At 44.6% G+C, this 6,585-nt stretch overlaps 1 protein-coding gene across 1 annotated transcript in view; it reads left to right on the top strand.

Annotated features, from left to right (window-relative positions):
* Positions 1 to 6,585, top strand: part of LOC106816640 (TGF-beta-activated kinase 1 and MAP3K7-binding protein 1-like) — a 74,214-nt gene continuing 67,629 nt past the window's right edge. The window contains exon 1 of the mRNA XM_014821265.1: positions 1 to 197. The gene's annotated coding sequence lies outside the window, so the exon portion shown is untranslated. The remainder of the gene's footprint in view (positions 198 to 6,585) is intronic.

Here is a 6,585-nt window from a genome sequence, read left to right as displayed (position 1 = left end):
ACACTGGGTGTTCTTGCTCTCGCTCATTTATCTGCGTGAGAACTGCTCTGACGGCGTAGCCGGATGCGTTGCAATAGAGGCGGAACGGTCGACTTCCATCAGGCAATGCCAAAATTGGAGCTTCTGTGAGACACTTGCGAAGAGACTGAAACGCAGTCTGTGCCTCGTCTGACCACACAAAGGGTTTGTCCTTGTGGGTGAGTAGGGTCAATGGATGGCCAATATCGGCATAGCCCTTAATAAACTTACGATAGTAATTGGCGAATCCTAAAAACTGCCGAACAGCTGTGGGCGTGTTTGGGGGGGGGCCCAATTTTGCACCGCAGAGATCTAATCTGGGTCGGGGCGGACGCAACCTGGGGTTATGACGTGACCCAGGTAATTGATGGACTGGCGTAGAAACGCACATTTACTGGGGCGCATCTTGAGGTTAGCCGCGTCAAATCAGGCAAAAACCTCCGCCAAGTCGGACATGTGGGTTTCAAAGTCCGGTGAATAAATACAGACATCATCAATGTAGGCGAGTGCACATTTGTGACGGAGTCCTTGCAGGACGTAATCGAGGATACGCTGAAAGTGGGCGGGTGCGTTCTTTGGTCCATATGGGGTTCTTAAATCATCGTAGCTTCCAGAGGGCGTTACAAAACAAGTCTTCGGAATGTCCTCCGCTAAATGGATTTGATGGTAACCACTCTTAAGGTCGAGGGTAGTAAATATTGTAGCTTTTCCTATTGTTTGTAGCACATCTTCGATGAGGGTGAAATTGAAATTGAAACAGGGGGAGGGGAGGGGGGGGAGGGGAGGGAGAGGGGAAACTAGGGGGTCCGGGGCCTGTTTTTTTTTACGCATAAATGCGTATATAAGGTACTTTATAATATAGAGAGCTTGAGTCGGTTACAGTTAGTGTTGGGTTTGGGACAGGGTGACTGTTTGTACTTGTGTGTGGTCTGCAGTGCATGCGTAGTGTAGGAGGTTTACGGATTAGTGGTACCGTAAAAATACATGCGTCCTGTGTCCTGGTCGAATGAGAATTCTTGACGATCGATTCCCGCGCTGTCAAACTTTTATTGTGGTGGAATTTAATCGGGACGGAGGTAATTTAAACGGGGCGCAACGATTGAAACGTGGGTGGAGCTTTCCCTAACGGGGCGGGCGTGCCCGGTTTGCGCATTATAGGGAGGGGCCTGGCTTAACCCTTTCACTGCGGGTCCCGGTCATGGCCGGTACATCGTGCATGACTTGATATGCGGGACCCGGCTGACGCCGGGTTGTTGCCCGGGTCAGAGCAGGGGGACGGCAGCGTGTAGCGTTCCAATGCAAACACATACAGAATGTACCAATCGATCGTACGACACTGTGGCTCCATCTTCTGAGAATTTTTATATTTTTTGAAGCGTAGCTACGGGCAGTGGAGGAGCAAGCATATACTGTACTGAGTGTATTTGCGGCACTATAGTCTGTATTTTATTATAATAAATTTTATAATAATTCAAGAGTGATATTAGAATAATATTAGAGTATAAGAGTAAATATTACTGTGGAACAAACTTTTAAATTGGAATAAATTTCAATAATAAGTTGTTGACTAGTTGTTTGAAAAAAGTCATATATTATAATGACAAACCCCTCCCCCCCAAAAAAAATTACAAAGAAGGACACCTCAAGTATAATTTCTGAAGAAATTAGGCTGATATATTAAGCGGTTTATTTGATATGATTTCTTTAAACGCATATACATGAAATTTGCTTCGTTGCAAAAAAGTATTCAGCACACAGGGGCGAACATGTGAAGAAGTATTCAGCAGTGAAAGGGTTAAATGGCTTAAGGCAGCTCGCATAAACCCGGCGCACACATCCGAGCAAAACGGAAAATTTTGTTTTCCAGCGTTGTAATACGGAAATATTAATAATAAGGATGAATCAGAATGATAAGAACAAAGAGCTTTGTCTGTAAGCCGCGTACGTGAAGAGACATAGGCCAGAGACGTAATTGGCCCTGGGGTCAAGGGGCGTGACCACTGGCCCTCACCAGCCACTGGGAGCGCGCGTCATTTGACACGCGTGACCAGCGGTCAATGGAGCTGTCGCGACCAATGACGGCGGTCGGCTAAGACAATGAACAAAGCGTCAGTATTTAAACGTGTATTCCATGAAATAACTCTCTACTATTTTGCACTCCACCAGATATACGTGTCAGTTTATTTACTGTTGCTCTCATCGCTACCAACGTCACCGCTAGATATGTAAGTGTATGTTATGTCGCGTACCTTTCTGTACTGGTCGATGCTACAGTAGTATAATATATGTTTGATTAAAGACGTTTGTATGTTTATATACGTACCTCAGTCTTCCGTTATTTGTAGATGCCTATACGCAATCATGCAGTAACGATCTTATACGCGGAACCAGATACGATCACAAGAAGCTAGGTCAAGTAATAACTAAGTATTACAGCGTTTCACGTTCTGCTCGGCGAGCAAGCGCACATGAAATGGAGTTCGGTGATATATATATCTGTAACTCGCTATGCTAGAGGCTTGTTCACACATATAAATGCCTCATTAATTATTCACATATCAGACCTTGTGTTTTAAGGTGCGCGATCGCGCTCGCGCGCCATCGCGCGCCTTGATTGATCACGAGAAGTGCGAAAAAACGCGCACCTAAGCATTATCAAAACGCACACCATTTTTATTTTTTCTTCTTTTTTTTTTTCGTGTTTTATTTTTCATTAATTTAACTTATTAACTCGAAGATAAACGCAAATGGTTGTAAACATCACAGACATTGCCGGAAGTCGGTTCACATGTTTATAACGACAGTCGCAAAGCGCTCTAGAATGACGAATGTGATTGGTTGTATTATTTTTTAGATAAAGTTTTAATAGTCTACTTTGAAAAATTTAGTGTTGTTCCTTTTTGACTAAACATGCTAAATGTGTGATTCAAGTTATCCACATGTCAAGAACTGATATTTTGTTAGATGAAAAAAAAATCACCTAAAAAATGTCAAAATTAATAGTACAAATGCAGAGCTAATTTTTAGCCCAAAATGCTGGAAATGGCATTTCATGAAGTCTAGTTTTCAAATTTTTTTCGGGGGGGCATGCCACCGAACACCCCTAGTTTGCCTCGTGACCTGCGGGCACTCCGATGCAAATCACACCCCTCGGCGAGCCAAGGTGTGCGATTTTTCACTCGCCTGCTTTTTCCAAAATACAAGGACTGACATATCCGATGCTATATTCACACAAAAACAGATGCGCGCATATACTTTAAAAGAGCCCAGAACTCGGTAGTTTCTACACCACTAAAACTACACGTCGCGTAGTCTTGACACGCAAAAGAAAGGAGTTGCTCCCTACTTCCGGTCGTGCTATCCCTTATATTCAGTGTACGCCCGTGACGTCATCCTAGGTGTCACCACTAGTCAACATGCCTATAATGGCTTTATTATTCATCACTAGGGGGTGCTATACTATCATATTACGTCTAAAGTGTCACCCAGTTACATCTTATTTTCTACACTAGGGGTCGCTACCTTCTGTACCACTCCCAAACTCTGTGTTGGAAACGGCACTTTTACCAGGCCTGTGAAAACTCTAATTCTATGATTACGGCTCTTTGTGACGTCCGGTCGAGCGATGACAAGGAAAGGCAGCTATGTGGAAGTCTGCTATGGTATAGCATAGGAATACTATTTATATGTGTTTATAAACACACGCATTTCCCGAATAAACACGTTTTATTATGTTAGTGTCACCCACACTATGCTAATTATCTCTACACATCCGCATGGGATGTACAGGCTAATTAGACTTGGTACATGTATACATACATTTACATATGCGCATCATATTTTATATGTATCATATCTATCATACACATATATACACGCATGCATACATATCATATGTAGTAATTAATATAAATGCAGGGCCCTCGCTACCCACTCGCCAATTCGCCAATGGCGAACAAATTAGTAATCTGGCGATTGAAAGTCTTATTTGGCGAAAAAAGTGACGAACGTAATTTTCCGGTAATAAACATGACCCAGCAAGCATCGGCCCATCGATCCTATTTGATCGTCGAAACAGCAACGTTTCTTTTTGCGTGCCGGCACACTTCTGTGTCATTCCCGATTGCAGCTTTTTCCTCGATTCCGGGAAAGTTTTGCTGTCGCTCCCTCATACCAGCGCGGTGCCCACCCCTACATATACAGCAATAACCACGCCCACGCGACTGTAACAATCAGTGCATTCGCGCCCCGCGCCCCGTACTTCAATCAATGCTGCCCCAGCCAGCAAGCACGAGCCACGATGTGCACAGCCACGGACGTGGGTAACAGGGGTGTCACGGGCTGCCTTTTTTCGTTTTTTTTTCTTTGGCGTGAATGCGTGAGAATGCGTAGGGCATGCGGGAGCGCGGGAGAATGGGTCCAGATGCGTGAGTCTCCCACGAAATGAGCAGCGTGAGACTTAGTAGGTCTGCTAACAGAGTAAGATTTAGACTAAAAGGTGGAATTTTATTTTCGGGGTGCATCAAATGCAGTCTAAGACATTCAAATGTTTTAAATTTTGCTGGGGGAGACTCCCAGAACCCCCTCTACCTCTCTCCCCCGCGTCTGCCTGCAGAATCCACATTCGTGCCTACTGCACGCCTTTGAATTCATCATGTGCGTTTTTCCCCAAACTGGGCATTACCACTGTTGTCTAATTTTCCCTCAGAAGAAACCCTGGTGTTTAAAAAAGGCCTGTCTCCACACACGGCACGGCACGGCAACGGCGCTGGCAAAAGTCAAATGGTTTTTTCTAGGCGTCTGCGTGCACGTGTGTGTGTGCGCGCGTGCGTGCGTGCATGTGCATGCGTGTAGTTGTGTTTGTGTGTACTGTGTGTGAGGTACTGTAAAAAGTAGTAAAACTGATAAGTACTAACTGGGGAATATAGTCAGCTTTGATGGGCAGCTAATTTTTCTGATTCAATAGCATCCCGAAGTTACAAAAGTAGTAGAGTATATGCATGTGCTCATTGTGCTGTGAAAACTCTTCCGTAAACTATTAGTATTACTGTAAATAACTATAGTGTGTGTATAGTACTGTCTATACTGTACTGCGTGCGTGCGTACGTGCGTGCGTGCGCGTGCGTGCGTGCATATTGTGCGTCAGGTACTCACCGTACTGTAAAAAGTAGCTGTCTGTGACCCTACCATCCACAACAGTTGATGTAGAGAGGGGTTTTAGCAGACATAATTTGGTTAAAACAGCTCTGAGAAATAACCTGAAAACAGAAAGTGTTTGTGACATTCTAACCATCAAAATTGAAGGCCTTGAAGGCCCTGAAGAAGAGATGTTTGACTTTGAAAAGTGCTATGTCCAGTGGTGTGCCAAAAAGATAGGAGAATTTTACTGGCAGCAGTGAAGAAAAAAATTCAGACAATTTGAATGTCTTTGTCAGTCAGAGTCATGGTGGTGAATCATAGTGTTAGTGTCTCAGTCATAGACATGGGATAACAACGCTCCGTGCCAAGCGAACAATCAAGATCAATGCGAATTGAGTGTGGAAATGTTACACAGGCCACCGCACACCGCTGTTCAATCTTCCACAGGTGGAAGAAATATCAAACACGTGTGATATTTTCCACCACGACGCAGATCGAGGGATTGGCATGCGCAACTGACGGCTGTGGAACTTTGCTGCGCCATCGTCCACGGTGTGGACGATGGCGCAGCAAGTTCGCACAGCGTGTGCCGGCGCGGGCTTCAATGACAGGGATGCCGTGGGCTGCTTTTTTTTTTTTTTTTTTTCTTATTGCTTGAATGCGTGAGAATGCGTAGGGCATGCGGGAGTGCAGGAGAATGGGTCCAGATGCGTGCGTAAGTCTCCCGCGAAATGCGTATATAAATGCGAATGCAGTCTAAGACATTCAAATTTTTAAAAATTTTGCTGGGGAAGACCCTAGAACCCCCTCTACCTCTCCCCCCGCGTCTGCCTGCAGAATCCACATTCGTGCCTACTGCATGCCTTTGAATCCATCATGCGCGTTTTTCCTCCAAACTGGCCATGACTGCCGTTGTCAAATTTTCCCTCAGAAGAAACCCATATACTCTTGCTTTATATATCCCCCCTCCCTCTTCTATCACACCCAAGGTGAGCTACAGTGTCACTGACACTTTCATTATAAATTGCATCTCCCCCATCAGGGGCGTAGCCAGTATGTAGCACTGTAGGCCCGGGCCTACACTTTTTTTGGCCAAGTTATCTTTTTTTTTAAACACCCATAATTCAAATCCATAAGCTTCTGGACGAGTTTAAGAGTCCTAGACAGCGAAAACTATTGAAATGAACGTAGCAAGAATATGGCTAAATTAGTGTACCTATTCTTCTGCCATCTAGGCTTGTCATTTCTATCGGCGTGCCGTTTTCATTCAACACTCTACCCGCCGAAAAAGACTAGGATCTGATCTTGTCAGTTTTTTAACATTTAACCGTTCGTAACACTATTTTAACGTCGTTTGTTTTTTGGGTTTAAAAGTGATATGTGAATGAGGTGTCTCAAGTTAGCAATGATGCGTAGGGAACCAGAGTG

The sequence above is a fragment of the Priapulus caudatus genome, unplaced genomic scaffold (genome assembly GCF_000485595.1).
Source record: "Priapulus caudatus unplaced genomic scaffold, Priapulus_caudatus-5.0.1 Scaffold1440, whole genome shotgun sequence".
In the NCBI taxonomy this organism is placed as follows: Eukaryota; Metazoa; Priapulida; class Priapulimorpha; order Priapulimorphida; family Priapulidae; genus Priapulus; species Priapulus caudatus.
The sequence above is the reverse complement of the archived record's forward strand: the minus strand, read 5'-3'. Positions and strand labels throughout refer to the sequence as shown.